The sequence below is a fragment of the Larimichthys crocea genome, chromosome X, assembly GCF_000972845.2.
Source record: "Larimichthys crocea isolate SSNF chromosome X, L_crocea_2.0, whole genome shotgun sequence".
Lineage (NCBI taxonomy): Eukaryota > Metazoa > Chordata > Actinopteri > Sciaenidae > Larimichthys > Larimichthys crocea.
Window position 1 is genome coordinate 13,015,479 of NC_040020.1, and position 15,360 is coordinate 13,030,838.

The window sequence follows — 15,360 nt, forward strand, 5'->3', positions numbered from 1 at the left end:
CCAAAGGTCAAGGTGTGTGAGTGACTCCGAAATGTTTAAAACCTGATTTTCAGGGGGAGAAAAAAAAAGCAGATTTCACAAGAACTTCCAGGCAGCGATGGGAAGGTAAAGGAGGAGGAGGATGGGGCTGTTTTGATAGTTCTTATCGTGCCTACCTGCCTCCCAGGGCACTGAAGCAGCCACACCAGTAGTGAGGTGCACTTGCCACAGCCTCACCGGTCACTTCCAGCAAAGGGGAGGAGGAAGTGTCCTTATCTTTCCTCCATCGCTTCCATTCACTGTTAATGTTCACACAGTTTCTCTCTCTCCCTCCTCCTGCTCTTTGCTTTCCTTCTCTTGCCTTCTCACTTTTTCACTCCCTCCCTCTCTCTCTCTCTCTCTCTCCCTCTCTCTCTCTCTGATCTGTGAATGCATTAGGACATGTGGGAATGGTGCAACGGCAGTGCTAAGGTTATCAGGTGGGGGCATCTTGTTTGAGAACCTGCTTAAATCCCTCTCTACCTCTCTTGTGCTTGCCTCTGAATGATGGTGGCGATAACTCCTTTTGTCCAGCCCTGGAATGCAGTCGTGTGGATAATGAATAACAGCCTCTAACACCCTCGAGCCCCCCCCACCCCATGTGTTGTGTGTATGCGTGTGTGTGTGTATGCGCATGGCATTTGAGAAAGATGTTTACCTCACCCATGGTTTACCTGATGTTTTGCATAGCCGCCGCCGCCACCCCCCCTCCTCTCTGTTGTTGCCTCTGACTAAGTTATTCCTGGCACTGTTTGTAGGTTTTAGGACAAGTCTGTTGTTTCTGTATGGCCAAATCCTCAGCTATAGGAGTGACCCAGCGATACATGGGCGCACCTGTTCATCAGCTGATTTACCGATAGTTCAAATGTGGAAGAAAAAAAACAAAAAACACTGCATTGCACACCATTGTGTGCTCATTAGAGTATTCACGTTACTTTAAGAGGATTAATTGGGAGGAAAAACTGAACAGATCATTGAGCTCCATTACCAGAAATTAGGTGTAGTTCTCCATGCCAAATTAGCATTACATAATATACTAGTTGAAGGGGGAGGGTTTGTTTGTTTTCATCACCGTAGACTATTTACAGACGTGCACTAGCTGGCAGAAAACACCAGTCCCCCTTGACCTTGTCGATCATTTTTCAGACACAATATGAGTGATCCACTGTGCCATGTTTGGCTACATGATTACAGCAACATGATTATCAAATATGACCCTCGCAATATCTCTAAGCTCACTAGATGGCTGATATGTTATAAGTATTGTGACTGTTTGTGACCTGTGAGTCTGTGTGTAAGGACAGGTAGGTTGTCACTCTACATTAAAGTGTCAGCACACATCCAGCAACTAAAATCACACGTCACACTGCAGTTTTTGCTCTCACGCAAACTTAAAATGAGCGTTTGTGATCGGCAGCATCTCGGAAGATGAGTGATCCTGATGCAGGATCAGTGTCCAGTCCCAGTGTGGTGCATCTTTGTCATTTGTTTTGACTAGAGAACACCTCTTCTGACATTTTTTTCATCAGAGGTGTGCTGCGGTGAAACATCAATATTGAAGTTTAATTTATAACTAAAGGACCTGCCACATTCACGGACATTCACGGTTCTGTTGTCTAAACTATACTATACTAAATCAAACAAAGTGGAGTATGGAATGATAAGTGAAAGAAGTTTCGCACACTGTGGTGAAACGTATAGTGATACCACACAAGTATGTAATAAACTTAGCCTAAATTGTAAATCTGCATTTAGCCGATTAATTTAATTAAGTTAAAATCAACTCAAATACTTCAAATGTGTTGTGTAGCTTCTAATGTGGCTCAGGTGTTTATTTGTTTACTCGTGGTATTTTGTGAATTTTATTAGTTTCCACCCACTAAAAGACAAACACATAACCATGTTCACATTGTGTTGCCAGCGTAGTTCATCCTATCGGTCCAGTTCTGGTGTGTCGTGGCCGAGTGTTTCTATGGGTTGGCCCTGTGCCAGAGGGAATTCGCCTTCAGCCGCTCATGGAAGTCATAAGCAACTGTTGTAGGGAGGGCTGCGGGGTCAAAGTTTCCAGTCAATCTGGCTCTGGTTGCAGCGTACACTCAGTTCAAAGTGCTTTGTATTGTAAGTCATTGTTAATTAATTTGATGCCGCTTGCGGAGCTGCATAGACGTCTGAAGTCTGTTACAAAAATCCCCCAAAACACTCACAAAACACAATATTAGAGACTGTGTTGGAGCATTGGATATAAACTTTTCTTTGCAGTTTGGATTTGTAGGAGATGACTTTACGCTCACATCGTCCTTGTATTTACGCATTTTTCTTTTACTCAGTTTACTAATCCTAAAAACAGTTGATTAATTCTAAGAACAGCAAGCTACTGCTTTAAATATTACATTTGTTCAACATTTTCCCGGTAGTGAAAATAAAATCCTGATCCCAACCTCGTGCACATGCTCATGTTTTACCTGACTCGATCCAGGCTCCCTAGGTTAGGGGTTAAGGTCCGATTCATGCGGGAGGTTTTTAATTCATCCAGACACCCCCTCTGGAAATTTCTGACCCCTTCATTAATTGCTCTCCGTCTGCGATTGCAACAATTACTGTCATCCAGGGGCTGCTTGTCAAGCTGCAGGTGCTTTTACCAGTTAATGAGTGGGTCAGTGAGTGCCATTTGGGACCAAACCAAGTAGTGGGGTCAGAAACAGGAATTTAGCTGCCCGTCTGACTTTGAGTTATTTGTGATATTCCTGAAAGTGAAAGTTATTCACTCGCTCACATGCAGTGTAACCAGCCCTGTAAGAGAGGAGGAAGGGATCTGACTGTATGGATGTTTGGAGAGCTCAGGTCAGGTTATGCACAGGTATTCTTCTCCCCCTGGGGAAGGCAGGCCACTTGCCTAACTTGAATACCCAACAGAGGCCTTGCTAACACTCAGTTCTTCTTACATCTTACATAACAATTTATTCATTTTACAACCTCTTCTGAAATCAGTGAATATCACAATAGTAATGACCAGATAACCAAAACCTCAGTCCGCAGCTTGCTGTGTTATCTCATGCTCAGCTAGTGTTTCATAGCTCACATATGTATATGCTTCACAATTTGAGAGTAAGGTCCCCAGTGTGACAGAGCCTACATGAGACCTGGCACGTCTTGAACTACTTCCCCCGATTGCTGCAATATAGGCCAATCTATGCTTAATTCAGATTCTACAGCCTTCATGGTCTCTTTGCTCAGTACTTTGTCTTAAAGCGAAACTCGTTTTTTTTCTTCTCTCCCTCTCTCTGTCCGTCTTGTTGAAATACTGACAGGAGTTTTGTGGTTTGCCTCGAATGCTTTTATTCTTTTCCGAGTGTTTGTGTGGAGCGTATCATAGCAAATGTCTAGAAAAAGTGTGTGTTTGCTTGGTAACCCTTGGTGTTAATGCTGCAACAAGTGTTGGGATTAAATGGCATCACGTTGGTAAGAACACTTAATGTTTCCTGATGAGGGACACCCCTTTGAACTCAGCAAGACTTCTACTGCCAGCCGCTCACTTTATCAGAACTAATTACCTCAAATCAAAGGTTGTCTGCATTTCACTATACTTTGCGTCAGAGGTGACGGCATTAGTAGTAGATTTTTCTTTTTGTATGGAATGCAGTGTCATTATAAAACTGTGCTACTGTAATTTTTCAATATCAGACCAATCATGTTTCCTACTCATTTGTCTAGTCACCTGTCCTTTTGGGATGTGAGCTCCACTACATAGTTTCTGAAAGGTGTTGCTGAGCATTTTCCTCTGTATAATTAGCCCCTGTCTGTCATTTAAGTGTTTGAGTTTCCATCTGCACTTATATATTATTATGCAAAACCCCTTGGCAACACTTTGAGAAGGCGAAAACTGCTGTTGTAGAAACCTTTTGAATGGTTACTTCTCCTCTATTGTACTCTTGACTCTCAATCTAAGGGACCGCAAGCTGTTTTGCATGTTTTAGCCCATTATTGTACAAATGATGAATACTTTACATTACTGCCAGCAGTTTTTCCAAAACGGAGTTCTGCAGAGACTTGCAGGCGATCCATCACAGTTAGGATTTTGTTGTCTTCGCTCCTTGTTTTTGTGTAGTTAGCCTAACTGTAATGTGGTCATCTGTTTTGTCACTTGGCACTAGTATAAACATTCGAGAGAAGTTATTCTGACAAACATTTTTCACTTTACACATCAAGCAGACATGTCACGAAACTAGAATTCATTTGGAGTCATTTTTGTCTAGCCACCTGGCAAATATAAGTCAATTTATCTTTTTCCGAGCTGCTTTTGTTTGCGAGAAAAATCTGACGCTATCGGCTGAATGCTCCACTATGTTTACCAGCCAGTGTGTTGTCTGCTGTTTGATGTTGAGTTTATCTTAGCTTTCTTACTGAAAGCAACCATCTGTTCCTGCTGGAAACACAGCTGAGCGTGAAGTTTGTGGCAAGGAAAACCAAAACACTATGCTCAAAGATGCTAAAAAAGAGTTACTATGAGCAACTGGTCCAAATATACACTGTTGCCCATAAAGTTGGAACAATTTAGTTTTTTAGACACATTCCTCTTTTTATTCCTGTTTTAAATCACATCTCACAGCTCGAGATGTCAGTGTCCTTGTTTTTCAGACTGTTTCAGCAGCCCACAATAACATCATTTTGACAAAATAATAAGGTGATGAAATGTTTACTGTGGTGGATTTCGTCTTCAAGTTTGGTGTCTTTAAAAGGTTTTTTGAATTTTATACTGAAGTTATTGTAAAGTATCCTGCTCTAGGAAAGTAGGAGTATATGCTATGTGTAGTTAATGGTGTTAAATCCATTAATATAGTATTGGTACAGGATGCAGATGTGTTGAACGTAGCAGAACATGGGAGGAACGCTACATGTGGTGTAATATTTATTCAAAAACACAATGCAATGAATTTATACACGGTTGACTTCTGGTGATTTCTATATTGTCTGGATTGAACTCCTGAGTTTGTTGTGTTAAAGGACTGGCTTTTGAATTGGCCTACATTCTTCAGATTCTGGTACAACATGGAGTGTAGGCTTTTAAGACCCGATTAGTAAAACAGTTGAGGAGTGTGAATCTAGGCGCAGTGCATTCCCAAAGCCTGTCTGATCTGGCATTATGACTTTTACTTTACATTTATTTTCTACTGGGCAACACATACTATGGATATTTAACACGAAAATACCAGTGCAGTGTGTCTGCAGCGGTTTGGATTTGCTTTTCAGAGCTGTGTCTCCTAAGGTGAGAAGGTGTTTTTGGTTTGTGTGTAGTAAAGTCTAAAGACTATGCCATTTATGCCCTACAACCCATGTTTTCGTGCTTTTGTTGTTCACTGAACAAACACTCGTGTCAGTGTCAGCCTGTTACTATATATTTGGCAATAGCTGGAAAATACTTTACCATAACCCTAACCCCTGCAAATTCTTCCCACTTGTCAAACGTGTGCGACCAACAATAGGTGCAATAGAATGTAGAGTGAAAAAAACAAAAACATAACAAGTTCCCTGTTGCTTCGAACATCACGTTATGAAGCCTCACATTGCAAGAGCAAATTGTATGAAGTTCTTTTATCAAAAGACTGCTTATGGCAGAGAGACAATGGGCTGCTATAAATGTCTACTAGGATCGAGCCAATGAAGAATAAGTCTCATATTGTACCAAAGAAGTGCGTAGGATAAATCTGAGGCACCTAATGTAGGAGGTATTGGGGTCTTTCTGTATTACTATTCGGTCAGAATTTTTTGGAAATCTAAATCATAACACTGTAATGTATTGTTTCAAGTGATCAAAATATCTATATACCACAAATTTCAACAGCTACAGTTGGTTTTGTTCTGTTTTTCAGCAGTTATAAATGTTAGTTGAGATCTTTTCTTCTTAAAGCAACACTGCGTAGAAAGTAGAAATTGTTGGGTTTTTTTTTTAGTTTTTTTTAGCAAATGACAACTTTGCTAACAGCCAAATGTCAAGCAAATGTCATCTGTTCATGCTCTTCATCTCTGCCATTATGTACATAGAGGCTGCTAAGCTCTGTTGCATTACCTACTTGCCAAGCTCCAGTTCTGGCATGACACTGGCTCCGCTCCCTGTCAGCATTCCCCCTTGCCCTGGGCCTGAACGGACCCTAGCACTCACTGGTGCTTTGAGCTCACAGACCGGACAGCTCAGCTTACAGAGTGAGCCAACATTAACTAACAGCAGCTATATTTTGCAGCAGGTGACTTTTCGATCTGGATACTCTGTAGGTTGTAGTTGGTGGTGTGTGACTTAGTCCTGTGAAGCATTACGTACTTCTTGCGGGTGATCATGCCCGGAGAACGATGCTATGTAGTGCAAGAACAGGTTTACGGGACACAAAGTGGGATTGACAGACACCATTCACCACATTACTCATCAGTGTAGCAACAAAATGATTTAAAATCTCTTATTTTAGAGTAGAAAAGTTGAGCAATGTTGCTTTAATAACGTGACCGTTTAAATTCTTTTAGCTTTTGATGATGGAGAAAGGCTTTGGTAGTTTTGTGTTGTGGATGTAGTTAAGGAGCTGAGTCTGCTTCCAGCACATGTTGCCAAGGATCTGTAGCCATGCACTACTGAGGAAAATTTGTTATTACGCAATCCAGAATGCAACCACCCCCACGTTCCTTTTAATAAGCTGTTTCCCAAAACAGAGACTTGTGTATTTTTTTCTTTTTTTTTTCTTTTCGAAGGGCCTAGGTGTTAACACGTTATTTAGACTTTATAAGTGACATGATAGGAGAGCTTTTACTATAACAGCAGACTGGGAAACAGTGTGTGCTTCATTTTTAACAACATTTCAGTTTCACATATCCTATTTGATTAAATGCCAAATGAGAGCATGTCCATGTTGATCAACACATTACAGATTCAGTTTTTAGTTTTGTGGTCTCTCTTGTGAGGCAACGTGAGTGATGTAAGGGCAGTCATGAATTTAATAACATAACATAACTCTAAAAGGAAATATAATTAGGAATACAATGAAAGGGTATTAAAAAAAACATTAAATCATTTTGAATGTCATTTTGAGCCTCTCCTGGAGCTAAAAAAAAAACACAAAAACATGAATGCAATCATCAAAAAACAACAGCTTGAGGAAATAAAATTAGAAACTCGAGTAAGAATTGGCCAATTTGGTCAAGTTCATACTCCAAACTAATTCGGTCGCAGCATATCACCAGAAAGTCGGGGTGTAAGGAAAGCACAGTCGCTCCTAAAGGTCTTAGCGTGTATATTAACATTGTTGTTAATGTTATCTAAATAGCCGACATTAGCACCGTAGCTGTTCAACATTAAATTGAATCCCTTATCTCACCAAGAGCTGTCTCCAGGGGCAGAAATCAACGCCAGTGTTAACCTTTTTTTTTTTTGCTTCTATTTTTATTAGGCTACTTTTTTCTTGGCTGCTGAACATAGTTTCTTTCCCTCGGGGCAGCGCTACTTTTTTTATCCACTCATGTTGAACTGAGGGCAAACTGGACGTCACTCACTATCATCTCTTGAGGTACAAAGTGGTATTACGAGACAGAACACTATACATTTACACATTAGACATCTTTCACATAGTGTTTAAACTCTTATTGTTCACATGCTGTTGATGATTTCAGTTCATTTTGAATGTTTTAAATTCTTATATATGGGTCCTTTAATATATTTTCCTAAATCTGATCTGATACTGTCTTTAGTAAAAAAAAGTCATGTTCTTTTTGTCTCTCCTGAGAGGAAAACATCATAGACGTGGTTATTTTGACTGCAGTTATGTCTTTAAGATATTATCATGGTAATTTGGGTGTTGTGTGTTATGTCATTCTTATGAAATCAAGGGAAATTGCTGCTATTAGTGTCTCTGTGTGATGATTTGGAAGAGGAGAAGAATGATGATGATGATGATGATGATGATGATGATGATGATGATGATGTGCTACAGTGATCGTCATGTCTTATTAGCTGAGGTTGAGATGTGCAAAGCTATAAAGCTCGCTCTGTACTTGCTATGAAAATCAGGCCCATTTCTCCTCACAGTAACGGTCTGTCACAGTGGTTTAAGCTATTGAGCTCCAGAGGCACCGTGCAGGAGTGTTACATTACTTTATTAAAGTCGTCCATTTTGATTTACTGCCTTCTCTTTGACATCTTCCGAGTCTCTGATGAACACTAAAGCTGCTGCTAGCTGCTATCAAACATATCGTGTCTCGTACAGCGTAGGCCTGACGATATTTCATTTCTGTTTTAGAACCGAGGCCTCTTTTCCTCCCACAGTTAGTTGTGTCTGCGTTTGCACTTATACGTATGAACAACTATATCTTTATATCGTTTCTGTCTAACTTGAGCAAAAGGGAAAAATAAGGCCCATTCAGGCTGTGCCTCAGAGAGGGACAGAAAGCCCTCCAGCTTGGTCAGCCTAGTAACCAGGCTCTGTGCAGCACACTCAGGGAAGCAGAGCCACTTGCTTGTGCAGCAAGTCCCATCCCCCTCCTCCCACATTCCCTCTCTCCCTCTTCTCTCCATATTGTCCTCTTGCCCATTTCCCTCAGTGTTATAAATTACAAACGACACAAACCTCCAGGCCTAATGCCCTGCCATGGACGCCTTCCAAGCTGCACTTTTTGGAGAGCCAAGAGGCTGGCTTCATTGATAACACCGGGCACACTGTCCGTCTCTCCATTTACTGGCAGGAGGAAAAGCCCAAGACGGGCCCTTCACAGGCCCGAAAGACACCAGCGCTTTTTACAATCAGCTGATGGAGCCTACTTTTCTGAGACTTCAGCAGCGGTAGTGTTTCATTTCAGCCGGCCATGTAAAACACATCAATAAATAAAACAAAAAAAGGATAGATCGTCCAGTCTTAATGCTTACTCTTACGCGATGCCTTGTGATTGAATTATTTATGAAAGCTTGTGAATTTTAGATGTCTGTGGGAAACAAAGTCATTTTGGGGGACATTTGGAAAATTCTCACACCACTGTTTTGGTTTCTGAGAAATTGGCAGCAGCCACCCGTAAGCATTTATTAGCAAAAGCCAATGAGCCGTGAAGTGTGATTCTCAAAAGTTCGCATGTGACTATTTCATGTCTTCACACTGCCAAAGTAATATTAAAGGAAAATCCACCCTGAATGACAACTAGGACTTTTCTAAATTGAGAATAAATACACTACATCAGCTCATTTGATTTTACATAATAAAAGCACAAACAAAGAATATATGGATATCATTACAGTAGTTCCACTAAAAGTGGCATCTCATGGTTCATTTGAAAGTGACTTTTTCTTTCTGCCCTGCAAAACACCGACATTGCAGGCATTACATGATGTTCTTTCGCAGTGTTTTTGCAAATTAAAATAGTTTCACACTGTTCAGCTCAGGGTCATTCCTCTCCTACTTTTATATAAAGCCAATAACAGCTCACATGAAAACGTTAGTGTCAGGGTGTTCATCACCAATTCAAATTTTAAACGAAGTACATGTGTTGTAACATGGATGGGACATGTACAGACAAAAAGCAGTTTGAGTTTTCATTTAAGTTTTGTACCACATCCAAAATATGTGCCGATGCCGCTTTGTTGTAAATGCACAGATGTATTTAAAGGTAATTCCCTTTTCTTTAGTATGCCTGCACTTTTTCCCTCTCTGGTGTTTCCTAACTTAAATAACAGCAAGGGGGGGAAACTGCTAGTAGAGCCCCACTATGGTCCGCAGACCCCTGCCACTGCTCCAGCTGACCCTCAGACCCAGATCCAGTCCTCCAAGCTTTCAAGTCTATCCACATCTGACCCTGCAGCTTAAATTATTATTCCTGCCCTTTTTGCATCCACTGCAGACGGTGATTTCGCTAGTTCAAGTCTTGCTATCTATCAGTGTTGGTAGAATATTTACTTTGATGGACAAAATCACTGGAGTAGCAGTTCTGGTCTTGGGTGGATTTTCCCTTTGAGGACACAAATTGTAACACATTTGGGTCAATGTGTAATTGTTTGAACAATATGAATTCAGATCATTTCTAGGAAATGCATTAAGAAAACGTGGTGTTGATGCATTTTAGTGATCACAAACTTACCCCAGTGAAAATGATTCTTTTTACACTGCTGATTGATACTCAGTTAAAATGTTGATATATTACTAACATGGCGATAAGCTACATTTGTTAAAGGAGATACTAAAATCAGTTTCTCTCTTCAGCCAGCCATTAATACACCATGAAATGCTGTATATAATAACAAGGTCATCTTTTGAACAGGGAGCACATGAAACTTAACACACTGTTCAGATTTAACCAAAAATGATGTTGAGTGCATATATTGAGAAAGAAATGCTCATATGTTTCTTATTCTGAGGATTAATGATGAGTCAGGTTTGAGGATAATCAGCATTGGCAGGTGATTCTGTGTGGATGGGTACTGTAATAAAAACCACACAGGATGCAGGACGTTCTTGGAGGTTTCTTGAGCAACCCACATTCTCAAAGCTTATTGCACAAAGCACGGCAGCTTTTTTTTATTGTGTACTTAGCTCATTCTAGCTTTAAGGATTTTGCCACGGCTAATTGTTTTTATTGAGGTATTAATTATGAGTTTTAAAGCTCCAAGTACTTTGTGCCAAAAATGTGTGTTTTCAGGTGTTTAATTAGCTCGCTGGTTCTGTGTCACAAGTGAAGAGTGCATCAAGTGATCCGGCTGCAGTGGTGACGGTGCTGTGAGGCGTATTACTGCTGCTGATTCTGTTGATATTCACTCACAAAGTTTATTATTAGAAGTATTTAAAAAAAACTGTTAGTGATTTATTGCACCATTGTTTTAATACAGTATCACACCTGTAGAGTGAATACCTGTACAGCACTTATGTCAAAAAGCACCTCACAGTTGGCCTCTCATTCACACACACCAGTGGCAGCAGTGCACTGGTCTGACCATCAGGAGAGACACTGAAGAAGCCGGGGATTAAATCAAAACTAAAAACAGAAGAGTGTCTTTAGCTTGCACAGCATGAACTATTTTCAAGTGAAACACCATAGTGGGTACAGTATAATTATGCATGGGCTTCGTATTAAATCCTTTAAATTCGATTGGACTGCTCAAAGGTGGATGTTACTCAATAAATATGGCGTGCTACAGGGCTGTACAAATACGTTTTCCTCCACCTACAGCCATCATGCATCATGCTGCATGAGGGAGAAATGTTTTAAAAATGATACTTTATCTGCAGTCTTTGATCACTCAAATCATAACTTATTGAATTCATTTATGTATATGCCCCCCAAGTTCAAATGATCAGAAATATTTTTCAGGAAAAAAGAGAAAATACTCTAAATACTAAAATAATGGGATAATTAACACAGGGACAAAAGACGAAGAACTGTTGTAATGTCTTTTAAGACCAGTGTTGGGTATAGTTACTCTGGAAAATAGTTAATTAGGTTACAACGTTACCATCAATTAAAAGTAATCTGTTACGTTACAGCGTCACCTATGAATGTTAGAGTACTCACACATTACCAAAAATGAAAAGCCGTTTGCAGCGCCTCACACATGCTGCAACTTCACTGACAGACACACAGCCTCCTTTAAATGCACCGAGACATCCTGACAATGAATAACGTCAGTCATCCAACCAAATGAACTCTGCAGGATAACAATAACAGGAAAGACAGTCAGCATTGGATACAAGATGTTTTGTTTTTTTAAATTGGAAGTGGATTTTTTTGCTGTCGACAGAAGCTTTTTACCAATGCAGTGTGCATTTTACTGTTATGCTGTTCTTGACCTTTTCGCTGGTGAATTGAAAATAATGTGCGTACTTCCACGACTCGAAAGCTGTCCTCTCTGCCATCTTGCCTTCGAAAACACACACACACACACACACACACACACAGGTAACGCAGGTCATCACAGCGCTGCGCCTCCGCTGACACATCTGCAGGTGGCACAGTACTGTCTGACAAAAAGCAGGCTGCTGTCGGAATTTTTCTTTCCTTATTTTTAATTGTTAAAAGTTACTGATTGCTTAACGCATGAAACTAACGCATTACGTTAATCGTTACACGTGTAAAAAAGTAATTAGAGTACTGTTACCCAGAACACTGTTTAAGACGTAATTAAACATTTTGTTACCTTATACTTGTTTATTGTTATTCCGAAAACGAGGTGAAAGTACTGATATCTCTGTGTTTTGTAAGATAAAGCAAGACTTTTACCAAACAGCAGCCACAGTGGCTGTGGGAAGTGGAAATTACAGGAAAATGACGCAGCAAATGTGTCTTTTACAAGATTCCCCCGAGTCAGTTGCTTGTTTTACTTTTGTGATAAAACTATTGAAATGTTTATCTGGAACAGAAGACCAAGTTGGAAAGAACACGAAAGGCTGTAGCAGTAAGACTGTGTTGTATTGCTAATGGATCCATCTTTTATTTATCTGTCTTATTTCTTCTGTAAAAAAGTTACATGGTCTGCTGTTCTCATAGTCTTTACAGGTTTGTGGGTGTAACATCAAGGGGGTTCTAATTACAGAATATTTCAGAGATTGAATATAATATTTACTTTCAATTACAGAGCTGGTGCGAGTTTGTGTTTAGAAAATCTTTGATATTAGTGAGATTTGCATGCCGTAACTATTTCTTGACAATTTTACCCATTTGCCCCGTAACTCTGTGCTTTTTCAGATATGTTGTAGTTTACAACACTTGTTCAGTGAGAACAGGTTTTTGTTATTGCGTCTTTACCAGCACAGTTGTGCCAAATCTGTTAACCTCTCGGTGATGACAAGACTTTGGGATGTGTGCACAGTCACTGCACCCAGCTGTTGTCAGTCAAGACACCCAGCATTAATTGTTCCACCAAATATATGCTGAACAAATGAGGTACAAGTCATGTTACAAGACACGACTTAAAGCTCTCGGTAGGCTTACTTTCACTCTGTTTTGCCCAGCTTCCAGTCTATATGCCAAGCTAGCCTGAACATCCATTTCTGCTCTGTACTCAATGCACAGAAAAGAGATTGATATTGATCATCTCTTCCCCAGTACAAAACTGTAGAATCAGACAGGAAGTGTTGCGTTTCTTTTTAAATATAAAGGACCATGTGAAAGCATTTACTAGATCTTTGTGTGTTTCTTGTTTCAGCACGATCCACAATCATGAGATAACACAGACTTTATTGAAAATGCAACCGACTGCAGTTGCAGATCTTGACCTCATGTCCAGGGTGTCACTGTTGCACCAAGTTAGAGCATTTCTTTGAGCGTTGTCAAAGAAAGTACGCTAACATCTGCTAGTGTAGATAGATGTGAGCAGCCAAACTTGCATTTCCAACCTGGACCAAATGAAAAGATTCAGGAATTAGTGATGAAACATAATGATTTATAGACTTTGATTTAATTTATTTGAGCTCTGGTAAACAAATATTTGATGCTTATAAGAAGACAGTTTTGTTTTGCTCAAAGTCTAAAGTTCAAATTTCTAACAGACACAGTTCTACTTGTGTTTTGCTACTTTGCTACTGAGTTCTTGTCATCGTTGTGTGATATGCTCACCATTCAGCAGTTGAAACACTCACATAACAGAGCAGCACCTGACCACAGGCCCATTCATTTATCCCCACTGGTTTCCCATTGATGCCTCTCCTTATGACTGAGGCCCAAAGGAATCTCCACCCAGGGGACCTTTCAACAACAAACGCAGCCAGCTACGACAGCAAGCTGCTTCTCTGAATGAACAACAATGTCATTCCAGCAGTGTGAGCGTGTGTGTGTGTGTGTGTGTGTGTGTGTGTGTGTGTGTGACTGTACTGTATGTGTGTGTGTGTAGTGAAACACCACTGGCTAGTAGCAGCAGAGTGATCTTGTGACCAAGGCCCCTTAATGACGGTTAGGAGCTGTGAGCAGACTTAACTTCTCGGCACTACAATGATTAGTCCATATCTTGCTAACTGTATTATTGACCCAAAGGCCAACCACAGCACAGGGATCAACACATCAGTGATTGAACTCAAACAACAGGCCGGTTTACGTCACACAGAAATAATCCTTCCAGCATTATGGTGCATTTCAGTTTCCCAGTGTTGATGATGATTGATTTGTTGTTTTACAAAAACACACACACACACACACACACACACACACACACACACACAGAGTGGACTTGCGAAAAGCTTATGACTTTCTGTGGACCACCATGTCTTCCTATATGCGGGCAACTACATTTCCCATAACCCCCTTTGTAATAAGAACGCTTACATGTCCACCATAAAGAAATCTCCCTTTGTGGTGTTAGTCACTGAAGCTGAATTGTTCAAGAAACTCGTTAATCCAGTATCAGTGTAGAAACTGGGAGCTGCCATCTGTTTGTGCCTTGTTTATGGTAGTTACACTATTATAATTATTTTATGTGATTACGATCTGTCGTTACAGTACTTCAGGTTCTCAGTCCATCCGGGTTTTCAAAATAGTTACAGGTCCTCTTAGGTCAGAAGTAGTCATTTCAGTCTCCGTGCTCTATCTGAACACACACTTGTATTGAGGTGGAATAATAGCATATATACATTATACATGTAATAGTTGTAGTAGGATATATGAATGTGGTGACATTAAATTTAAATAGAGCTTTAGCTTTTCATCTGTAATTCTTTGTGTCTGCTTGTCAAGGACTGTTTAGGTTGGTCTTTTTCATCTTTGCCTGAGCTGTGTGTGTGTGTGTGTGTGTGTGTGTGTGTGTGTGTGTGTGTGTATGCAAGATGGCCAGTGATTTACAGACCATCCCTGTAACTTAGTATAATTGCCATGGAAGTTGACATCTATATGTCAACAAGAAAATGAAGTGCTCTGCTCTTGGACTTTTCTTCTTCATGTTGCGCATGACTCTGTGAAAAAGTGACGATTAATACAATCTGAGCTCCAAAGCAATTTATGAATGCTGTTAAGGGGAAAGCACAAAACACTGTGGTACAAATGTTGCCAGCTTTTTTTTTTTGGCACGACGGGCTAAACTGGTCCACTGATGCTCAGGTAAACGTAGTATTTAGTATTCATTCCCAATACCAAACAGATGGACAAACACAATTTCTTACAACTTTCTACAGATACAGATGCAAAGTGTATAAAGAAGAGGATTATCAAAGCTCCAGCAAGACTTAATGAAACAAATAACCATAATACCAAAGCACTGGTTAATTATCTAGTTGACTCTTGTGTTCCTTTGTTGAGGATCATTATGGTTCTAATTAAAAAAAGAACTTTCAAATGCAAAGTGGGGAAACAGGAAAAATATTTGTGGAACACCCTGCCCCGCCATTGTTATATTATTGTTCCTGACCT

The 15,360-nt window shown here is 40.2% G+C and overlaps 1 protein-coding gene across 1 annotated transcript in view; it reads left to right on the forward strand.

Moving 5' to 3' along the window:
- cnnm2b (cyclin and CBS domain divalent metal cation transport mediator 2b) overlaps positions 1-15,360 on the forward strand; it is a 38,350-nt gene that overhangs the window by 2,262 nt on the left and 20,728 nt on the right. The gene's annotated exons all lie outside the window — the stretch shown is intronic.